This window comes from Ambystoma mexicanum, chromosome 1p (assembly GCF_040938575.1).
Source record: "Ambystoma mexicanum isolate Mex_15411 chromosome 1p, UKY_AmexF1_1, whole genome shotgun sequence".
Taxonomy (NCBI): Eukaryota; Metazoa; Chordata; class Amphibia; order Caudata; family Ambystomatidae; genus Ambystoma; species Ambystoma mexicanum.
Window position 1 is genome coordinate 174,471,473 of NC_090921.1, and position 23,906 is coordinate 174,495,378.

A 23,906-nucleotide genomic window follows, 5' to 3' on the forward strand; every position below is an offset into this window, starting at 1 on the left:
CGAGAGCATGGGGTGCAAGCTTGCAGTGTCGCCCCGAGTGTCACCCATCCTAGTGAAAAGCGTGCACAAGTCTGCACCCTCCGGCACTGGACTTTGCAAATATGTCCCAGGTGAGTCCGTCCAATGAGCGGCCAGGGGTGTGTACACTGGGCGCCACCGGCGCACGTGTGTATGACTCCTCACCATGCAAAACAAGTGACGTGACGTGTTAATTCTCGGAGTCACCCATCGGGTGAGTCGCCTGATCTTTGTCACCTTGTGCCTGCGCGGTGGTGCAGCCTGGCACGTGACTGCGCCAGGTTGGGAAGTCGAATAGCTCCTACCAGTCAGGTGCGGTGCTGCATCGGCGTCTTTACCAACCCCCCCCCCCCCCACCCCAATGCTCTCCCGTTGCCAACACCGACTCGAGCACTGCAGAGTCTAGTGCCTTTGGCGATTGTGCGCCCCTGGTTAATTCAATTCCCTCCCAGGATCGAGCGATTTTAACAGCGTCATGGTGACGCTATCAAGTGTGAAACAATTACGTAACTAATGTGTCGATCTGCCCCCCACCACCTCCTGAACCCCGGAATACGTGGGATCGCTCGAGATCGCCGAATTGTCCCAAATCTATTAAAGGCGCCAGCACAGAATAACTAGCGTCACAAGCAAGCAATTCATGTCTTCGCTTCTAGCTGCTTGAATCCCCGGTGCTTTCTACTCCACTATGTGCAGCCTCTCACGGACGCCTGTTTTCTCGAAGGGGGCAGATGGAAAAACACCTGTCGTGTTTAAAACTCTGCCCTCTGCTCCCAATCCGGGTGCAGGCCGGTTCTTCCTGCATGAAGCGGAGGCTCTCCCGACATTACTGGCAGGGGTGCGGCCGAGGAATGAGGTCACCAGGTGAGGAAGTCAGGCGTTCAGGTGTCATTCTCCAAACACAGAGTGCCTTCCTCTAAAATCCGAGCACACGGGGGGAGGGGCGCTCACAACTATCCCCGTGCGTTCCTGCACCGATCGTGGCTCATCAAAAGTCGTGGGAGACATTCTGTGTTTCGCTTGACGTCACTGCGGCCACGTTACGTGCAATTACCAAGCGCATCTTTGCCATTTAGAAGACCTTGCGGCGCGAGGACGCGGTCATGTGATCCCTGATAAATCGGGCAGGAATGCCACGGAAAAGGTTTATAGCATGTGTTAGCCGAGTAGGTCCATGCACGTGCCTATAGGTGCAGGGTTTGAAACCGAGGGGAGCTGGGAGTCATTTAGCTCCTGCTTGTGGTCCTGCAGAGCCTGGCTCGCTTGACAACAAGGCTACACACTACGAAAGGCTAGAGGTAAACCACTACACTCACAGGTAAGTCAACTTTGTAAAATAGCAGGAAAGCGACACAGGTTTCCCCATCTAGGCCACAAAGTTTCAAGGGAGACTAAGAGGACACGTTGTATGGATTCGGGGCAGTCTTTGGCAGGGAAGAAGAGTTACCGTCTGCACAAGTGTCCCAATGTTCCAGTGGAGTTCAAGCCACAGAAGACCCTTGACCATGAACAGAGGACCGAGCAAGCAAGACTGACGCAAAGAGGCAACACAGCAGCAGCGCCGGAGAGTTAGGAGAGCAATAACCGGGGCCGAAACAGCCATTCTGCAGATGGCAGGAGGGTGTTCCCAGAGGCGCTCACTGTGCATGTTGCTTGGCGACCACCTTTGGTTCCAGTGATAACTCACTGGTGCAGGAGGTACTCCAAGATCCTTGGGAAGAGCGATTATTGATGAGTTGGGTATTCCCAGGGTGAGGGTCCGGAACATACGGGGCAGTGTTACTCGTTCTTCCTCGGCACAGGATTGGGCTTCTGAGGACGGGGTTGTCTTAAAGGGTCTCCAAGGGAAAGTAATATTGAAGAAAAGCATGCGGTTACGCTGGAGAGGAGCCAGCCACGGACGGACGAGGAGGAGAGTTCGGCAGTGCGTCTGCGCGCGCCAATGGAGCGTCCCACACAGGGGAGCGAGAACCAGGGACTGACCTGCTGGGAGGAAGGTGCTCGGGTCTGCTTGGCAAGGAGAGCCTTCAGAGTTCTGGCATGGAAGGGGCTCCCACCGGTCAGGAGTGGCAGAGAGAAGCGGCCTTGGAGCAGGAGCTGAGATCCGGTTATCCCCGCCGGATACTGGGAAGGAGCGCTGCAGGCGGTTTCTTCTGGTCTCCTGGAGAGACAGAGTTTTGTCGTCAGATTCTTCAGCGTGTCAAAGGATGCTGGGCAGAGCTTCTGTCCTTCTTTGAGCAGCACGCCTTCCAAGAATGCAGGTACAATGTTCCGGCAGCAGAGAAGGTGAGTGGGTAAGGGGGGGCGGTCTGCTTTTATGCCCCCTGGGAGGCAGGGAGTGAGCACTGCACCCAATCACACACCAAGCAGCGTTCAAACAGAGGGGTGGACAGCAGACCCTCGCTCGGCATTCTGGGAAGGAGTCTCACAGAAAGGAAGGGTCAATCCACATTATCCCAGAAATGGGATGCCAGTTAGAGCTGGTTCCTGGTTGACTACAGCCCCCGGCGCAGAGATACAGGCTTTTAGCAGCCACTTATGACATACGCAGAGGAAAGAGGACAGTCTTGTGTCCCATCACCTCTTCAAAGCAAACAAAGACAAGTGGAATGGTGGAGGGGATCAAGAGAGACCCAGCCATATAAAATAGTTTCCCCTAAGTGGAGCCATTTTACACAAGCCAAAAGAAACCACCCAACTAACCACATGCCTGTGTCTTGTAACAGAGGCTACCCTCGCTGTGGCCATATGTGGCACCACCCTGCCTTGGCGCTCATAAGGATGCAAGGCTCAAAAACACAGCTAAATGCTTTCAGGATTTGGATTAGGCCTGGCTGAGAGAAAACCAAAGTTGAAAACCCAGAAGAGCCAGCCAGAAAGTACAGGGGGATACAACATTACGTTGAAAGTGGGCTTTCTACTTAACAGTGCACGTCTGCGAGACTCGTGGCTGGTGCACAGGCCTATGGAAGCGAGTTGCGACGTTGTAGTGGGGGGCGGTCTGGCGTCAGAAGTACCTCCCCGTGTGCCTGCCGGTCCTAGATTTGCGGACGTTGCATAAGAGTGCCCGTGTGTTGTGGCCCCTAGCATAGAACTTGGATTGATTTCGAACCACACCCCAATTATGATGCAGTTGGAAGTGCGGGGTTCCTACTAGCAAAGTCCACACCGTGGAAGATTAATGGTCCACTTATGGGGTAAGCAGTCTATTGCGCAGAGGTGAAAGACATGATCGCTCAATATTTTCTAGAGAACATTAGGGAGGGTCCCTCATATGAAATGGCCTGGGAGGTGTTTAAGCCCACAATAAGAGGAGAGCTTATTAGCGTAGCGTCTGCGCGGAAGAAGGTACCAATGGCGCAGAGGCTGGAAATTGAAAAAAAGGGTGCTGGACTTAGAGACACAATAAAATGGGGGGGGTTATTTAGGCAATTACACATTGCAAGGGGCGAGTTGAAGGCGTCATGGCCTTCCGATATACAAATTATTGAGAACTAAACATTTTTATTTTGCTACCTCTAATAAAGCTTCTCGGTTACTATCATATAAACTTAAGTCATTACATAGCACGATAACGGGGCTCCAGGATGACGGGGGACAATCCAGGAGCCGAAATCGGCTACGATCGTTATCCTCAAGTCTTATTACTCCACGCTCTTTGCAGAAGAAAGGTTAGACCTGCAGGCCCAACTAGCTTTTTTCTGTGAGGAGGACCTTCCAAAAATGTCGGCGACAAACAGAGTTATTAGAGGCCCCGAAACGGTTAAAGGAGATTCCCCAGGTCATTCGGTCACTTCCAACCGGACCTGGCATCTTATTAGTAGGATTTCCTGCCCTTTTTTATAAGCAGTTTGCACGCGTGTTGATGCTGCACCTGGTCACGTTATTTAACAGCTTTGTCACGTCGGGTGTGCTCACTCCTACAATGGGTGAATTTGTGTTTACGCTTCTGGGTAAGAAAGGTAAAGACGCTTTTAAATGCGAATCATATAGGCCGATTGCGGTTCTTAATTATGATGCCCACATCTACTCTAAGGTTTTAGCCAATTGGCGGGTGAAGGTGCTCCCGGGTATTATACACCACGATCAGTCCAGACCCATCTTTCGCAGGCAGGCCCACGATAATATACTCAGGGCAATAGATGTGGTGGAATGAGCACGTTGATTCTTGTGATGCGGTCAGTCGACGCAGAAAAAGCGTTTGACAGGATCAACGGGGTTTATCTTCAAGAGGTATTACAGGCGTTTGGTGATACTTTTATAATTAGGATCTCGTCTAATTTTGTCCACCCCACCACGAGAATCGAGCTGAATGGGCCGCTTTCTACTCACCCTTCCTAACGGGACTTGACAAGGCTTTCCTCTTTCTCCATTGTCCATTGGCGCAAAAGGTCTGGCATCACACAAGCATCCAGGGAGTAGCAATTGACGGTACCCACCACAAAATTGCCGTTATATGCTGATGACCTGTTGTACGTTATGGGGAATTTACCTGACCGCACATGGTGTCCATCTTGGAATCTTTTCGAGCAGCATCTGGTTTTGAGATACATTATGCTAAATCTCACATCCTCAATTTATCAGAAAAGCCTATTAAGGTTTTGGGTTTGCAACAAAATGTTGGCTTTCAGTGGGAACTGTATACGTTAAAATATTTAGTGGTGTATTATCTCCCTCCAAAATATGAGCAGCTATATCAGCGTTATATCCCAGGGATGTGTAGACTGTTGAGGAGGATTTGGTGAAATGGGGGAAGACCAAAATGTTGTGGCTGGGAAGGAAAGCAGCAGTAAAATTGACCCTCAATCCCAGGTTGTTGTACATCCTACAAATCATCCTATAATAATCCCAAAGAAGGTCATACAGGATTTACAGCCATAACTTCTTTCAAGTAATTTGGCCTAGAAGGTTCCTTAGGGTCTTCTTTGTGTACTATGGCGGCCCCCAAGAAAAATCGGGAATTACAGGGAGCTATTATGCAGTGCAATTGGCTCCGCTATTAGATCGTAAGGCGGGGGATTTAGGCGTTAAAAACACTGGGTGGGTATTGAACAAGCAGGCCTGGGGGTTTCGCGAGAGCTAGAAGAGGCTGCGTTACAATGCTCTGGCCGACTAAGGCGACAATGCCGATTTGGGTTAGGGCAGTAAAGAAATACACCCTCACATTTCTGCCACCCCTTACTCCGGTCTGGGGAATTTGGAGTTCCGGCCAGGGTTACATACTGGTCGCTTTACCTGATGGGTTGAGGGGGGATTACAGTGCTTAGGCACACTATTTGAGGGGGTACGGCAAAGTCTTTTTGTTAGTGCCAACAGGCTTTATTTATTGACAATGGCTGATAAATATGGATACATAGGTCAATGTGAGAATTACGAGTCAAGCGAGCAGGGATATGACTAAGCTGGAGAAATTGTGATTGGCAGACCCACCGGCCTAGAGGGTTTCATCGTGGTATAAGATACGGACTAGTAGGCGGTTTGATCCGCCTCATATGTATATGTCTAAATGGGCGGTGGAGATTGGGAAGCCAATTGATGATATGGAGTGGTTCAAGGTTTGGTCTAGAGCAACGGGATCAACGAATTGTGTGCAATTGACGGAGAAAGGGTACAAGGTAGGACATCGTTGATATCTCACCCCGAAGAGACTCCACCAGACTAACCCAGTGGTTCTTCCCTCATGTCGGAGATATGGATGGGAGACTGGTTCGTTGTTCCATATCTGGTATTCTCATTGGACACTATTGAAAGGAGGTGCTGGCCCATATTAAGGCAATGTCAGGGGTAGACCTTCCGCTAGTTTAGTTTAATTAACTTATAAATGCGCTGCAATGAAACCATAGGCATGATGGCGGAGACAAGACAAACAACGGAAAAGCCCATCTGAAAAAACAGTCCAGAGAGCGGCCAGGGTAGATGCAACAAAAGAATTATTCAAACAACCAGGTTTTGAGCTTTCTTAATGGGTAACGAGGAATAGGGAGGTCGATATAGGTTGTCGATGAAAACTTGTAAATTGATTACCCATTTATTGGTGGCAGCCTCGGTCGTGGTAGCTTGAAATTGGAAGTCTAATGTTACTCCGAACACTAGAGCGGTGGGGTGAAAAGGGGGGCAGAATCTGGTTCGAGGCTGCAATGAGCAAAATGGGGGTCTCGTTGAAAGGCGAGATTGAGATATTTGGGGTTCTTTTGTTTAGTTTGCCCAGCTTAGCCGGGGACACATCACAAACCCTAGAACTTGGAAGCTTTTAAACTGTTAGAGTTGGGCGGGGTTGTGAGCTTAGGGTGTGTTACGTTGGTGGATATTTATGCTTAGTAATGTTCACCCCTGGACTGTTCTAATGCCTTGGAATTGTATTGGCGGTTCTTTAGGACTCCCGTTAAGGTGCGCAGTCCTTCCCCCCCGTGCACAATCCTGCCAGTTAAGTGCGAGCTGGTGCGCTAGCATAACAAGATCTCTGGGGTACAAGTAACCGTACTTTATCCAAACCAGCCGTCAGTCAAGTTGACTACAACACGTCAAAGAACATTTTAAAAATGGGAGTGGAACACAAGGATTGGGAGATCTGCCCCCAAATGGGGAGACAACTCGCAGACGAGAGTCACTGAGCAAACTGATTAAGTTGTACAAGAAACCACCAATGTTTGTTTGATGGGGGAGCAAGGGGAGGGGGGCTGTGTTTTTCATGAGGTCTAGCAAAGCTTCAATGTGATATGTAAACATGGTCCTTGTTTTGACTGCTAAAATACCAATAAATATAAAAAAAAAGTGTTAAAAAACAGGGGCGGCCGGTATGGTGGCGCACAGTCACAGGGTTCCCTTTGCTCATCTTTTGCTACCCCCAACCCTTATTGCACCAAGCCTTGCCTTCCTTCCCACTCCCACACTTACAGAGGAAGCGGGGCTCCGATGTACTCTCCCAGCAGAGGGCTTCCCAATTGCTGGGAGCTAATCAGCCCCTGCTTCCAGCTCAGGAGAGCCTGGCTAGCTTGAAAGCATCAGTTACCAGGAGCTACTTGGTCAACTGACCCCATAAAAAAAGACATCTGTGATAATTACTCTGTATGTCTGCTAGTATGAGAAATGTTGAAGAAAGGACACATCTAATGGCACTTGAAGCAGAATGCAACATGCAGTCAGAAACGTTACGTTTGCAGCTCATGCACACATTAGAAGTTCAGTGCGCTGTGTACTAGCGCCTGGTTTTTAGTTCCTGCTCTTCAAGTCTCAAACCTGAATACATTGTGCGATGTCCTAGATGGGCAATGCCACGTTGGACGGATGACCCATTCCACTATGATGTCACCGAGAAGGGCCCATTCCACTGAATTATTAGATCACGCACAGGGGATCTCTATTGTGTGGTAGGGGGCCAGTGGTCCTGAGCGGAAGTGTAGGGCTTCTAATAGTGGCGAGGGTCGCCTAGCAGACCACCGTGCCCGTTGGTAGGGGGCTCTAATGTTAGAGTTTGGCTGGGGGTGTGGGGTGAAGGATGCCTCACCTGGCACTTCCTGTCACACACCAGGTCCGTGTTCCTTGCCCAGGGACAAGTGGGTGCACGTCTGAAAGGAAAACTCCCAATGCAGCCTTTACAGGAGTTTCGGGTCTCCACTCCAAGCTGTTTTATTGGCTACAGAGCTGGAAACAGGGGGTAGAATGAAACCTGCTATTGGGGGTAACGCACCCACTAAACACTGTGTGGTTGCCTGAAAAGAAGGCACAGTACTCTGATCAAAGATTGTGCACGGGGCGCAAGCAGATCACACAGTTCCGTTTGTTTCATTTGCATTTCGGGACTCGTAGTCCTTCATTTCGAATAAGAAAGACAAAACAGCAACTATTGGGATGCCAAAAATAAAACCAGGGCTGCAGGGCACCTTTACAGACAGCCCGATGATAAAAAGTGAGGTGACCTGTGTGCAGTGTTTGTGTTAAGCGCGTCCATGTTCGTACTGAGTCCCAGTGAGAAATCGGTGCAGGCTCCGCCCACTCCCAGGTTTAAAGGAGGGATTGAAACACTAAGAATAAAGAGGACTGTGCTGGGGTCCTCCTTAAGGCCCATCTTTCACTGGGGAACTGCGTTCCACTCACTGGCCTACAGCTGTCCTATTGTTATGAATGTTCGAATGTAGGGGCAATTAACGCTCCATAATTGCATGTTTCGGAGGCACGGATTGTGGACGCTGAGCGCGTGGCATATTCAAGCTGTATTGTTTTAGACCTGGGCAGCTCATCCAGACAGCAATGTTCTTTTACACATAAGCGCCTAATCCAGTCATTTAGTTTTTTTTTTTTTAACCAAAACGTTTGGGTAATGGCAGATGTGTCCACGTTGCCTCTACGGACAAGCTTGGGGAGAGAGTTCCAGATGTTATGGTGCGTTTCTATAGCGCCTTATGTACCATTGGTATGATCTCAAAGCGCTGTGGACTGAACGCCCTTGGAGACTGTGGTCCAGGCCAGTGGAGAGGGCATGGTAGTGTAACGTGCTAGGGTTCACTTAGCATGTGTGCCAAAGTAATGCCGTTTGCTCTTCTTGTTGGGCTGAAGCGTGTATTTTTGTGGCAACGAGTACTTGAATGGTGGTTGCCACTCGCTGTCCTTTACTCGTGGCATGAAGTTAATAAATGCAGGAGAGGACGTCCTAAATCAGGCAAAAAAACTGGCGTAGAAGCGAGAATCAGACAGCAGGTCACAGGAGCTCTAGCTTGGGTCCGGCTCTGCACTGGCCCACGGCGTCTTTTAACGCCCACGGGTACACTGGCCCTGTGCGCTGCACGACTACAACTCCCAGTATGCATTCGGTCGTTCATTGAAACCCCTGTCCTGGGGCGTAACAGAGAAGCGCCGGCATCACTTACCGCTGCGCTCGCGAAGCGGTCCCTCCTGCGGGCCATGCCGAGGTGAGCTGGTCTGGAGAGGGGGTCCTGCAGTGCAGGCCAGGGTCGATTCTCCCCTCCCTCTCTCTCTCTCTCTGCGGAGCCCTCGGGATGGGGGAGCCAGCCGCCCCCCGTCCGCGATGACCTAATTTCCTGTTGCAACGTTGCGCCTGGAGATGGTGACTCCTGCTTCCCAGGAGCTCGGTGCCAACCTGCTGCACCACACCTCCGCTTTCCCGCCTCCCTGCACCTGCGGCCACCTATTGGCCGACGGCGCCTGAGGGGGCGGGCTCCCTGCCCTCCCTGGTCCCGGGACCACCAATCTGCAGCGCCCGTCCTAAAACGTATCCTCTGTTGTTGCAGGACGGTGCTGCTGCTGACAGCGTCCCCCGGGCGCTAGAGGCCTCGCGGCGCTTTTCAAAACCCTGAAAAGTGGGGGTGTGCGGCGCTTATGGTGGTCGAGGACGGGACAAAGCCCGCATGTCCATCCGCAGTGCAGCATTAAGCCAGCTGAGCTGACTAATACAAGGCTCCGTAGTGTCATAGTAGTGTCCACGAGAGCCTGGCGACGACTGGACGTCCACATCTGTACGCCTGTAAAATAAATACCCCAGTGGGTGAACACTTTGCTGCGGGGGATCAGCGCGCGTCATTCTCAAGTCAGTGCGCAACTCCTTCAGGACAGCTCATTGGATCAATGTACCTGCTGCCACAGAGTTCTAGGTTTAACTTTCAGCTCACGCGGCCGCAGGGTGTGTGTTTTAGTGTTATGAGCATCTGTGTATGACCTGCAGATTGGTTCACTGGGTTAATTACCAGTCATTTCCAGGGCTATTAACACTGCAAGACTGGGCGCCAGCCAATTAAAGGAGGGCATTATTGCCTTAATCATGAGCAACGTGTGGACTCTGCGCTCGCGACGCGCCCCAGTCCTCTTGCACCAGAAGCATAAAACGCTCAGTGCGCAATTTATGACACGGAATGTTACGCTTTTATCTTGCAGTTGCGGTGGAACGCGAGGTGCAAAGGACAACCCTTGCTCGAGAGGCGGGAGGTGCACGTTCAGTGTCAGGCCGCTCAGCCGGCATCTATAGATGTCTGTGTCGGCGCAAGTAAGTAGGGACTGACTGCGATATTATTTGCGCAGGCTCCCAGTCCTGCCCGTGCGCGGGCGTAGCCTTCATTGACAGACTGCGGTGTAATCCCCTCACAGCCTTTGAATGCCCCCGTGAACAGACCTCTCAACGTTCCCCCATCCAGTCCCGTTTCATCCCTTGGATTCTGATACCTGTAGTGGAAATTTACAGAATTCCAAGCAAAACGACCAATTGACGGCCTTCTCGCGCATGGCCACGGGAAACCTGCGAGCTCTGAAAGCACTGGAAACATGACATCCTGGGGGAGATCCTGGTAGCCAAATGCTTGAGAAAGCTTGCCGACCTCAGAAACCCCCAAGGGGGATGCGTCCACCCTCTGAAAAAAGGTCCGCTGTCCACCCACATGTATCCTTTACTTGTGCCCTGAAAAGCAGCTCATGGCCGCAATCAGGGAAAAATATCTGCACCAGTCTCCAGAATTGCAATCTCTCTTGCCACATCCGGGGCAACTATTCAGGACTTGCTAGCCCTCGCATCGGTCCCCCTCCTCAACCCCACGTCTGCTTTACAACAATACTCTGCTTTATAAAGATGACTTCAAAAGTACTTAGTAAGGTACCCATTTAAATATATACATCATTACGGCAAAATGTTAAGCAAAAAGTGTACAATTGTGGCATTATTCCCTCTTCTTGACTGGGAGACTACAAATACCAAAATGCAAAGCAGCAAAATTAAAAACAATTGCCTTCGAGTTTTGAAAATTATTTTCAAGAAGTATAACATGTAATGTGTGAAAATGTCAACTGTTTCTGCTTGACAAGTGTAGGGTTCATACATGATGTGATGAAAATATCACTTTCTACCAAAAATAAATTTTTTGGTGTGTTGAATATGTTGTGATTGACCTGGAGGAAAGCGTAGATTTAGGCAGCTAACTGGTGTTTTCTGTGTGCTTTCCGAATGCAAATGTCTATCGGAATTTCTTAAAACAGAAAAGTTATGAACATTTCCTCCAAAACAATGGTCTCTTAAATGGGCCATCATTTGTAAACCTGCCCCCATTTTAATGCGCTGCTTGAAGAAAGAAAGTGGTAAGCAGTCATTGAAGGGCCAGCAGCATCTGATGGGACGCTGAGAATGGGTGTCTCTCTCTAGAGAGCCACAGGAGGGTGTGAGGCGGCACCGTGGCCTCATGCGAGCTTCATACGTGGAAGCTGCACAGCAGCCGAGGCATACACTGGTGCCTTGCAGGGCCCCCTCTGACAGCAGAGCCCTGGGCCACTGCACAGACTGCCCATGCCCCAGCCCGGTTCCGTCCACCCTGCACCTGCGGTCAAGTGAAGGGAGGATGCAACTGAGCCATCACCGCCGAATGCCTGCAGTTGATGCGCCTTGGCTCCACGTGGGTGAGGCCTCTGCTGCTGTATGAATCATGTATTAACAGGCAGTCATGCAATCCGGCCTCAGCTCCTGCATGTTGTCAGCAGTGTGTCTGAACCCTGGCTGACAGCACGGAGCCAAGTGGTGGGGTTCAGCACGCAACATCAGGGTCTTGCACATTCGCCAACACACAACTGAGTGGTGTCCATGCTTGCTGTGACACAGACACAACGAATTAAACCAGGCCAACAGCTCTGTTCACTTTCATCCATGCTCTTGCCATGGTCTCCAACTTTTCCCCTTGCTCTCTCCAAAATATTACCCCCAGTGTCTCTGCCTGGCCTTTTTGCAATAATTGCTAGGCAGTATATCCGTTCCATAAAAAGCACCACTTCAGAGGTCACTTTCTTGGCCCCAGCCTAATACTTTGGTACCGTTTAAAGCCTGTGCTTCCACTGGAACAGGCTGAATTTGTGACAGTGTTTCTGGCTTTCAGAGGTTAGTCAGAAAATCCAGTTTAACTGGCCTACACTGTAGCGATAAAGAAATGCTACGACCACGGAAGCATAATCTTCATTCATTGATGAAAAGACTCTTTGTTTGCCAAACACTTTTTCCAAAATGTGTTTATTTCTTTTATGTATTATGTTTTTTTCTTTTAGGAAGATGTTTAATATTTGTGTATTTTCTTGTAATTAATTACTGTTCATAAGCACCACACACCATGGGTAATAATAAGCAGCGCTCAGATGCCTGAGGGTTCGTAGCGCTATATAAATGCCAAATTATTATTATTATTTTATTTTTATTATAACCGGTTTTTAATGTAGTTTGTGTGTATTTATTGTGCATGTCTTTTATGTTAATATCAGACACATATGTGAATGAACATAATACATTTGTGCATATGTATTACCCAAACTATTACAAAAATAAAGAAATACATGTTCTTTAACGTGTATATATATACACGTGTTTAAGTTTCTGAATGGGTGTATAGAAAGTATGTCATTAATTAGACCCAACATTTACAGAGGATAAACCAATATGTAAATTAATAAAAGGTTAACAAAGAAACCTCAGAAGGAACACTTTCATTTTGGTGTGCATAGTAGTACCCAATCCAGGGAGTGTTTGGCCGAGTGTTTGGCTGTCCTGATTCACTACATGCAACATTTTGAACTTTGCAGAGTCTGTTTGCTCTGCCTATGCTGAGAGGAGGCGGAGCATATCCTTGAAAACACTCGCGACAAGCGGAGCGTTTGGCCGAGTGTTCAGCCGTAGTGGAGCATTAACTTCTGCCCTATCATCAGAGAAGCGTTTGACATCTGGTCATCACTACAAAGGCTGCTCGGTCAGCTGTGGTGTGTCTTCACATCTGACAATGGGTGCGATTTGAAATGGACTTGGTATTGTCACACTACCGGATGATGAAACTGACAACCACTATGATATCGGCATCCCCGACGCTGCAAACAACTCCTCCATTGGCGGATGCAGATATGGAAAATGAAGTGGCTCAGAGGGACATTGGGACCCATGGGTCTTCGGAGGAGGCGAGTGTTCAGGGTATTGCTCACCCATGTCCTGTGAACAGTCCCCTCAATGCTCTGCCCGTGCTGACCGTGCTGGGCCCAAACACATCGGCTGTGCGTCAAGGCACAACGCTGTGCCTTGAAAGAAGATGCCAGGGACTTGTCTAAGTCGGTTAACAATGAGAGTCATGAAGAGGGACCCTTGCACGTTACGGGAAATATTCCGTCGGTTCACGACAAATCAGAACTTCAAAAGGAAGGTGACAGTGGCCCACTGAGGATTGTACCACCTCGGAAGTACCGTCGGTGAACCGGACAGATTCTATAACTCGTCCCATAACCCCCCACCCCCATGTCAACATGGCATGGATAATATTGGGTTGACATTGATGCGCATCTCGACCACGCCACCTCATTCAACGGAAGTTCCCAAGGATATACATTGGTGGCCCAATAGAAGGGGGCCAGGGGTCAAGACCGTTTACAGAAATCGTTGGTGGTTGCTAGAAGTAAGACAAAGACAGGGACAATGCAGTCAAGAAGCAAATTTGCCTTTCGTCACCAACAACCAGATAGTAACATTTGGAAACCCAAGGGGTTTGAACCTACCTTGGGGATTGGCTTCTCAAACCGAGATACATTACCATTGTGTAAAGGCATCATGACATTTAAGGGTAATCTAGGAGCTGAAATTCCCGACCAGCTGCTATTAGAAAGTGCCTCTTTGGCTGAGAAAGAGGCTTTAACATTGAATTCTATAACAGCGACAACCTGGGTAACGCATTTTGAAATGTTATTGACCAAGATCATGAGGTTGCCTCCCCTGCATTTCTCAAAAGAACCTATTGGGACTCAGGATTGACTCCGAGGTGATCTCTGAGATTATTCAAAACTTGCCAATTTCACGTGCCCCGGGGCCGGATGGTCTAAATAATGCAATCTTAAAGGAACATAAGGTCCAATGGGCCAAATTCTTGTCCATCATGTTTGCACATATCCTGAAATCTCAAAGGATTCCGAGTTCTTGGAAAACATCGATCATTATTCCTGTTTACAAGAAGGGAATTAGGTCCGGCCTGACTAACTACCGTCCCGTATTCACTGTTTTGGGTTGTGGTGTTATTCTTATGCAGAGGACACCCAGATCCTGGTTCACCTCGACTTAGCCCTTCCCTCTACCGCAGATCTCTGTTGCTCCTGCCCGTCTGCTGTCCGTTCCTGGATGACCTGTAATTGGCTTCAACTTAATGGTGAAAAAACCAAGGTTCTCTTGATAAAATCGCCCTCTGATGCTGGTCTTTGGTCTGCCAACTTTTGGCCCTCAGAGTTGGGCCCCTTGCCTGTTCCGGTCTCCGTTGATAAAGACCTTGGAGTGAAGCTCTCCACTTCACTCTTTATAGAAGCTCAAGTGAGCGCTGTCTGTCAGGTTGTTCATTATAAACTGTAGATTCTCTGCCAAGTGTTGCCCTAACATCATTTCTTCTCTGTGAAAGATAGTGAGCTAAAGACTCTGGGTAAGTCTCTCGTAACCAGGACTAATGTCTGGCAGAGAGACTCCCTGGACCCCCCTTGTCAATTTTCCCTAACATCATCACCAGCTTCGTCCTTTGGTAGTTTCATCTTTGAACTAATGCTCGCTGGACTACTGTATTCGCTCTACCTCACTCAGCCAGCCTATCTTCTGCAACGTCTGCAGGATACTGTGGCTACGGGGTCCACGGGGCCTCCCATCTCACTCCCGCAACCTGTCTTCTTTCGTCTCTTCATTGGCTACAATTTTAAGACCTTGTGCATTGTTCACTGAGCCTTTTCTAAAGACGGCCCGGAGTACTTGCATGCAAAGCTTTGCTCCCACGTGCCCACGCACTGCCTTCGGTCCTCAGTCTCCGTTCACATAGCTGTGCCTACGCTCTAAGCACTGTCGCATCAGGAGTCAGTCCCTCTCCATTGCTGCCGCACATCTTTGGAATTCTTTTCCCCTCTCTCTCCGGGGCATCCAGGACCATCAGTCTTTTCGCTGTGCACTTAAAACTCTTATATTTTAGTTATTTTCGCGGTTTCATGTTATTCTAGTTTCCTAGGGCCAGGATGCCCTAGCCGGTGTCGGTTGCGCTGTAACATGACATAACATCAGCTGGAGGACCGATTGCTTAATGTGTTGGGTTCTCGCGGGTGGGCAGAAATAATAAAATGCTAAACCCATACTGCAGAATTTAAATGATAAAAGAGCAAAAAAGACAAGTACACCTCAAAATAATGTTCAGTTACAAACCCTCACTCCATACCACTACAACTCCTACCTTAACACACACCTGAACTGTGGTTTTGATGTAACCTGCCTAATATTTGAAGTGAGTGCTAAGGTTGTAGTTTTAGTATGTAGCGAGTTATTAAACTTCGAGTCTCATGGTTGAATTTGTAGAGGTATACAGTGAGTGTTTGTACCGTAACAATATTTTAACTTTTGGTAGAATGTATTCTTTGTTAGAGTACCATAACCTTTTTTTAAAGTGTGTATATATACATATATACATTATATATTCAGTAAAAAAACGAGTTAAAAGAGATTTAAGGTACTTAATGTATTGGAACAAAACTCTTGAAATTCAGCTGTGTGTGAAGTGATGAGTCGATGAGCATCTTAACTCGCCGTCCCCCCGTTGATGTCCCCCATGATGACATTTTTGTATTTTACTTTGAATCCCTTCTCTGATATGATGAATGTGCTCAACGGGAGATGAGGGGGGCGGGGGAGGGGGTTGCAGAGTTAAGATGGTCATCACTTCCCACATCCGCAGAATTTCATGGGTTTAGTGGCAATAAATCAGATCACCGGAACGCTCTCAACTACATTTTGTTTATCTCAATTTCAAGGATTTTGTTATAATATAGTCTCCTCTGATCCACTGGCTACTGAAAAAATGTTGGAAATAAAATAGGTTACCACAAAAAAAAGAGGCCCAGGGTGCAGAGACCTACCAGGCCATCTGCAGAGTTCCTTATAGGGCAGTCCACCCTTGACTTTCGCTTTTTTGTGAGCCATTTCAAGGATATTGAATCTATTTCCCGTGCATTTTGTACATTTTGTATAGATTAAACCTTTTCGGTAAGATCTGGGCTGTTTTTGGCTGAATAATGGAGGGCACGTACAATGATAGATTCTATTGGCTACATGCATCCATCACTTCCAAGCATGCCTTTTATTGGATTTCTATTCCTTCCTTCCTCCATCATACACATTTGCATACAATGATTCTAAATATATGCACATTTTTCCTCATCAATATTAATAAGGGATAGCCTGAAAACCCGACATGGATCCCAGCCCTCGAGGCCAGGAGTTGGACAACCATGGCTGGTCATATATTTATTTAATATCCTCCTTCTATGTTTATTTATGGAATTTGTCAAGACGGTAAAAGTTCCCGCTTTGGAAAATGTTGTCAGCCTATATCTGGAGCACTACATCCAGTTGCGAATACCACCCTGTGGGGTTTAAAGACCGCTTTTTAGAGGTCAATGCTTCTCCTTTCTCGCCTCCAAGCTCTGGAACCAAATGCCTCTGCCTTACGTCTCATTCCCCACACTTAGGCGGTCGCTAAACTGATTTATTATACTTGGCTTTGAATTCATATTTTGATCCCTCACACGCATCTTCATGCTCAGGCTAGGACCTCGAAGCCCATTCTTGTTGATCCCTGCGCTTTTTAAGTATATTGAGCATACTATCTGGTGGACCCAGGTCCTTTAGAAGCAAATGAAAAATGCTGTTCTAGAATGAAAGAAAGCCAAAAAGGAAGAAAAATGCCTTATCTGGCTGGCCACCAGAGACTGGTGGTCATGCTAGTCAGCAGATGCTGACCCAGTCCTCCATTGTTCCCTTTGCATTCTGGTACATGTAGTTCTGCATTAATAATAGAAAAGAAAAACTACAAATCCCATCATACAAAGAAAAAACTGGAGTGGGTGAGCATCCCCCGAAAGACACGAGGCATATATGCACAGGATAAACATCTGTCAGAAACGCGGGTTACTCGCTTTCTTGAGGGGTTAAAATAACTGAAAACATTCAATTTTCCGGAATATTGGTGAGGTATTATTTCCTAGCTTTCTCACTTAAATACTAATGCAGGACGAATGCCTCCTTTCCCGCCCATTCATCTGTTTATGCACATTTTACTCGAATGGAAGAATTGTTTCCGATTAGCAGCAGGTTTTCTGGTGGTTTTATTATAAATCAGTACTCTAAAACTGGGTTGCAAGATCACTGCTTCAAAAAATACATGGAATAAAAAAAGCTTTGGAAACATAGTGCAAGTTGCATTGATTATTGATGACTGATCCCAATTCCGATTCGTTGATTGAATTTCAATTAAGCAAATCCTTACTTTGTCCTGACGTGACCAGGCACACATTTACTGCAGTGATCAAGGTTACTGTGACCGTGGGGGCTAGGAGCTGCAAGACTTATTGAGATTACGCAGTTAGAAGTGATCGCAACACGTTTCTTAAAGTCCTGGTTTCCTGGTCTGGTAGGTTCTAGACAAAGAAGGAGAAGGTTCAAGCTTTGAACCCTCCCGTCCCCTGCACACTTTTTATGTGTTGGCTAAACCAACTACTGTAACCTCAGGGTAGTTATTTCTCTTCGTAATAATCAATCCAAGCAATTTTTTGTAGAAAACATAAGTGTATATATTTTTGTTTTAGATTACAGGTGCAATTTAAAGACCGAAGCAATCACAATGTTATTGCAGAGAAGAGAACAATTTGAAGAAGTGTTGCCAGAAGTCTGTTTTCATTTGGCGACGCGTTTCGAGGGTTGAACCCCTCTTCTTCTTAGGCCTAAACAGACTATGAACAAAAGTATATATTAAAAAAGATAGTATATAACACAGTATAATTGTATATTCATACTTAACAAATTACAGAGTTATGCTGTCGAAGAAGTCGAATAGCAATTGTGTCCTTATTTCCAAAGTAAAAAGCATATAATAATGCTGGTGTATTTACATTCACATTGGTTTATGTTGCAACAAAATTCAAGTGACCATAATAGATCTAGAATACTCAGTGAGGTTAATTCCTAATAAACCAATGGTGGCTCCAAGGGAGGGCCTAATGCATGTGTGGAGGGAGATCCCAAGATGTCCACCAGTCGTTAACCCGAAGTAAAGTTGAAGAATAGAGATTATTTCCAAGAATAGAAATAGTCTAAATTACCTGATAGTAAGGAAATGATGAGAGTGTGATGTCTATCACCTCAAGGAGAGTGGTAGTACAACGTATACCAGAGTGGGGAAGGTTGCTTCATGGTGTACGTGAAGACCGTCAATCAAATGAACAACCTGGGCTAGCTCAATCTGAAAAAAATATTTTAGAACAAGCGAATTGTCAAAAGTTGTCGGTATACAACCTAGTATAGGCATACATAATAGTACCATATGATATCCAAATGTAACTATTAATTCAATATATACAGGGAATGGCCAACCAACCCTCCAAATGGGGGGCCAGTGTGGTCACTATGTGGGTACATAACAAGTGTTAATATAGTGCGCAAGACCATCTAGAGTAAACAACTTAGACATTTCTAAAACTGTCTATAAGTCCCAACCGGGTAAATTATTTTAAAGATGCTTGCTAATCCGAAGATGCCGTAGGCGGCATTCCGAAAAAAACAGGGTTTCCACAATAGCTGTAGATCGAAACAATACAGGTAAGACAGTGAAATATAGTAGAAGAATAAAGTGAGAAGAGAAATAAATGGGTAATATAAATCAGAAGGTGTGATAGAGAAATATAATGGTGAGTAGAAATGACTAAAGTAGTGAACCTATCTAGATTGAGTTAAAAGGTGGTTCTAACATGTTTAGATAGGACTCCGGGTCAACAGCCGGGAGAACCATGTTATATTTGCGTGACGAAAATCCATTAATGGACGAGCCCAGTCTTGGATCGGTTTCAAAGCATCCAAGCTAAAGAAAGGTAAGTAAAAGGTGCTATAACTCCAAGTTACAGAGTAGTAAGTAAACAGAAAGTCCCCAACATTCTGATCTATATATTACGGGAGCGAGCGCTCTTACCTCAAATCGTACGATCAGTGATAGGATTCCAACTCTGTGGTAAAGCATCGGCGACCGTTACCAAGGTAACGCAAACCCTATTTTAAACAGAGCAACATGGAACACGTGCATTGAATTGTCCAATCAGTGTACGGCAACGATGAAAACTAGAAAAGGGACTGTCAATATCCAGCTGGATATAACAGGACCGCCGTCTTGGATTGTTGTTAAAGACGGTAAATAACTGTCAGGACTCGCTCCCTTCGCTCCCGTTCCCGCCACTTGGGGGCATGTTTTGGGGTTTATTCCCTTCAGGACATTTCCTCCGAACCTAATGCTACAGTGCTGTGATGAATTGGGAGCGCTAAAACCTTATTTTCCAAGTTACTTCCCTTCCGGATCCATTCCAGGTTTTTGGCAGCCAGCATGCTTCTTTAATCTAATGACTATGCTTCCCAGAATGCCTGGCTCACTGCTTCATCTCCTCCCTTGCAGGACAAGGTTGGGTGGAGGATAGGCAACACCTGTGGCTGCAGGTGCAGCAAACGGCACACCTGAGGGGTGTGCTCGTTAAGCAGCTTTAAAAGCCTCAGTTTGCTTCAGTCCAGCGCTGGTCATTGTTGCAGTGTTCCTGTTGTGACTGGTCCCTTGTTCCTGGTTCTTAGCTTTGCGCCTAGCTCCTAGTTTCTGTTTCTTGTTCCTCTACCCTGGATTTCTAATTTATGTGCTTAATTGATTTCTGCTTTCTAGATTTCCCTTTCTGTCTTCCTCTGTCTGTAGGCAGCCTCTCTCAGTGCTTTCCCCTTTGATGCAGCCCAATTTGCCTGTGTTCTCTTTTTCTTTGATGTTGTCCTTTGCTACTGAAAAAGTTGATGCTTTAGTCTTTCCCTTTATAGATTTAGCTTCCTGCCTTTATTCCCTGGAGGGGTGGGAGAAGTTTGCCTTTTGTAATATCGTTTTCCCTGCTCCTGCTCCTTGCTTTCTATTGGAATCCATTCCATGTTTTCCCTTGCACTTCTGCATTTATTTCCATTGATTATTAGGTGTGGTGTGCTGTTGTAGCTAGCTCCTGTGTGAATGCCTTTGTTTTCCTCAGTATTCTATAATCACAATTCTTACTTGCCCTTTGTCTTGAGTCTTATGTATTTAGTTATCCTCCACTCATTGCTGTTATAGCCTTCTGGGTCCCTGTTTGATCAACATGGTTCGTGGGCTTACTGACATTCTAGTGGTATTTCCAGTCCTCGTGAGTACTGTTTTTAAGTTCTTTATTTCAATATCATCAAGAGTGTCAGCTCACAGATCCTGTCCTTGCTTGCCCTCTATGTGGATTTAGCGGTGTCAGTATCTGTAATAGCATAGTGGGTAAGGAGTTTGCCGACTTTCCTTTCAGGCATAAGGAGGTTCTAAGTGCTTACCCCACATCCCTTTTCATATATTTGTATTATTGTTTCACTCTATCTGCACTCCTGGGTTTTAGTATACATGAGTCTTGGTTCTTGTGTGCACGTTGTTTGATTCAAGGTTATTCACTGTGCGATTTTGTGCACATTTCCCTTGCCATATTCGCTGCCTTTGTACTCACCTGATTAATCCTGACAGTAACACCTATTGAATAGTGTTAAACAACGGAATGAAGTATTATAAGGGATATTCCATATAAGATGGTTTGCAAATATAGTATAAAAATGATAGACGGGCACGCAGTAATGGAAAGAGAGCGGAACAAATCCGATCGAGAATAAAAATGACAAATGAGTATAGATTTACAAGAAATAGCAGCGTTCAGGAGAAGGAGTGGACGAACAGAGTATAAATTCGAGTTTAACTGCAAATGGAGTCACTGGGTCTAAATCCACACAAGCCGTTTAGGCACACATAATGGTTTTCAAAGAAAAATCACAAGCTGATATACATACCAATGTATTTACAGTTGGTACAAACCAATTTTTTTTGGAAATTAACATGTTTACAGTTTGTCTGTAAATGCTGTTGAAATGAGTGTCGGGAACAATCAATCCAGTTAATTCTGTAGAATTATATGGTAAATCCAACATGATCACAGTATCTTAAACAGTACGTCTGGTCTGCTGTTAAGTACTCGAAAGTATACAGTACAAAGAATACTTATTTGTCAAATAAAGAGAAACACATATAAAGACGATCAGTTCGCTAAAACATCCATGGTGATGTACCGTGGAGTACCAAGTATTAAAAGTATATCACAATAAAGATTTAAAACAGATGAAAACTACATGCTAACAATCATGTTGTCATAATTGGTTTGCCTTATAAAAACAGTTCAGTGAGTGTTCTTCATTAAGAACCTTAGGGTGTACCATGTCCAAATAGTTAATCCAAAAAAGTTCTCTCCTAAGGAGCATGGAGTGGTAATCACCACCTCTTTGTGTTTTTTTTTACAACATCAAGAATTTGGAATCTCATCTGAGCAATGGTATCGTGCTCAGAGTTAAAATGTCTTGCCACTGGTGATCATTGGCTGTTACATCTTATATTTGATTTATGTTCTGACCACCGTTCCTTGGCCGGTCTCGATGTTTGTCCTACATAAAGTTTACCACAAGGGCATTTGATGGTATAGATGACCCCTGGAGTCATGCAGGTGGAGTAATCATTAATCTTAATTTTCTTGCCTGTTTGTGGATGGGAAAGCATGTTACCCCTGGTGATGTTGTTACAGTGTATGCAGTTAAGACATGGGTAAGTACCCTTTTTCTGAGTGGTCAAGAACTGCTGGTTTTCTTTCAATGGTCTTTCTGCTTTAATTAGTTTGTCCCTAAGATTTTTACCTCTTTTAAAGCACATCATTGATGCTTTCGGAAACAGTCTCAACAATGATGAATCATTATGTAATATTGACCAATGTTTCTTTATACTTTTACTGATTTGGAAACTTTGACGAGAGAATTTGGATATAAACAGTAAAGGAATGTCCTTTTCACGTGATTTAGGTTTCAATAAATCCATTCTTGTCACATTCATTGATCTGGTCTTTGCCTCATTAAGTACTGTGTCTGGATAACCTCTTTGTTTGAATCTTTCAATGAGTGTAGAACACTCTGTGTCAAGTCCTTCTGGTTCTGAAATTATTCTTTTGGGCCTAAGTATCTGGCTATATGGAAGACTTTGGAGCATGGATTTCGGGTGAAAACTTGAAAAATGTAAAAGATTATTGGCATCTGTAGTTTTGTGATAAATGTTAGTCATGATGCTACCATTTTCAATCTTCAGGTTGACATCTAGAAAGTGGAGAGATGGACTGCCAATCTCCATTGTAAATTTAATTCTCGAATGAACCGAATTAAGGTAATCAAAAAATGACTTCAATTCATCATGAGTTCCACACCAGATTCCAAATATATCGTCAATAAAACGTTTCCAAATAAATATATATGCTGACCATTTGGGGTGTTCTAGTACAAAATCATTCTCAAATTTAAACATAAAAGTGTTGGGATGCATCAGTGCCATGGAGGATCCCATGGAGGTTCCTGAAATTTGTAAATAATATTTGCCCAAGAAGCGGAAGTAACTATTGTATAGTATGATGTTAAGTGATTCAATAATGAATTCTGCTTCGCCTCTGAGATCTGTTGTGTTAAGGAGTAGCCATTCTACTGCTTCAATACCCTCGCCGTGTGGTATGGAGGTGTAAAGGCTACAGACGTCTAGACTGAACAGAATACAATCTGAGCTGATGGCCTTGATTTCCTTCAAACAATTTAGAAAGTCAGTAGTGTCCTTCAAGTAGGTAGATGTAGCTTGGACAAGTGGTTGAAGTAACATGTCAACATATACTGAAAGGGGGTCAAAAATACTCTCGGTACCAGCCACAATGGGTCTTAATGGTGAATTTAATCATCGATCTTTATCGATGATTTAATCATCGATCTTTATCGATCTTTATGGATTTTAGGCATAAAAGACAGGAGTAATGGGAAATTTGTTGATAAAATATTCAAATGTTTTATCACTAGTCCATTGATTCGATTTGGCTTTCTCTAAAGTTTTAGTGATTAGGGATTTAATGTTGAGGATTGGGTCATTGTCCAATTTCATATATGTGCCTTCATCACTCAGTAAATCCAGACATTTTTTATTATAGAATGGAGTATCCATTACAACAATGGCTCCTCCCTTATCCGCAGGCTTAATGGTTAGGGATTCATCTTTGGCCAAACTCTCAATGTGATCCAGCTGACTATTTTTGATGTTCAATGGTGAATTCTTTCTGTAATTGATTCTGTTCAAATCATGTAGAACATTTTTCTCAAAGCGATTTAACACTGAGTTTTGTATGTGAGGGTCAAAAGAACTTTTTGGACACATTTCTAGGTGATCATTGATGAATTGATGGGATTCCATTATGGGTTGAGTGTCAAAAAAGATTTTTAATCTGATTTTCCTTAAGAGACGGTGTAAACACACCTTCTCATCAAAAAATGTTGTGTTACAGGTCGGGACAAAGGACAGACCTTTATTCAGTATATTCAATTGGCCACTAGACAGTATTTTACTTGAGATGTTCACTACTAAATTGACCGAATCTATTTGTTCTTTTTTCTTGGTTGTTTTTTTGCTGCCTCTCCTGGCCTTTCTCTTATGCCTAAAAAAACCCCAGGATTGGAGGGTTCATCAGCAATTTGTGGTGTTGAATTGTTGGTTTGGGATGGATCTTCAGTTTGTAGGGCAGAGCTCGGCTGTTGTGGAACTCGATTCTGTATAGGTTCACATATACTACTATCACTGCTGTTGCCTGAGTTAGGTGCCCCGTCCTGTCTCGGTCTTGTTCGATTAGAATTTCTCTGTCGGTAGAACTCCTGCCAATTATACACTATATCATTTAAATAGTCAAATGTGTCGCGTTTGAATTTGCATAGTTTTCTTTGTTCTATTTCAGATCTGTAG

General features: G+C 45.5%; 1 protein-coding gene across 6 annotated transcripts in view; it reads right to left on the reverse strand.

Annotated features, from left to right (window-relative positions):
• ARHGEF15 (Rho guanine nucleotide exchange factor 15) overlaps positions 1-23,906 on the reverse strand; it is a 592,319-nt gene that overhangs the window by 295,074 nt on the left and 273,339 nt on the right. Inside the window, exon 3 of one of the 6 annotated variants that reach the window (XM_069646186.1) lies at positions 18,136-18,275. The exons of 4 other annotated variants lie outside the window; for them this stretch is intronic. The gene's annotated coding sequence lies outside the window, so the exon portion shown is untranslated. Of the gene's footprint in view, positions 1-8,882; positions 9,049-18,135; positions 18,276-23,906 lie in introns of those variants that run through there. One more of the 6 variants, XM_069646192.1, reaches the window with a different exon arrangement.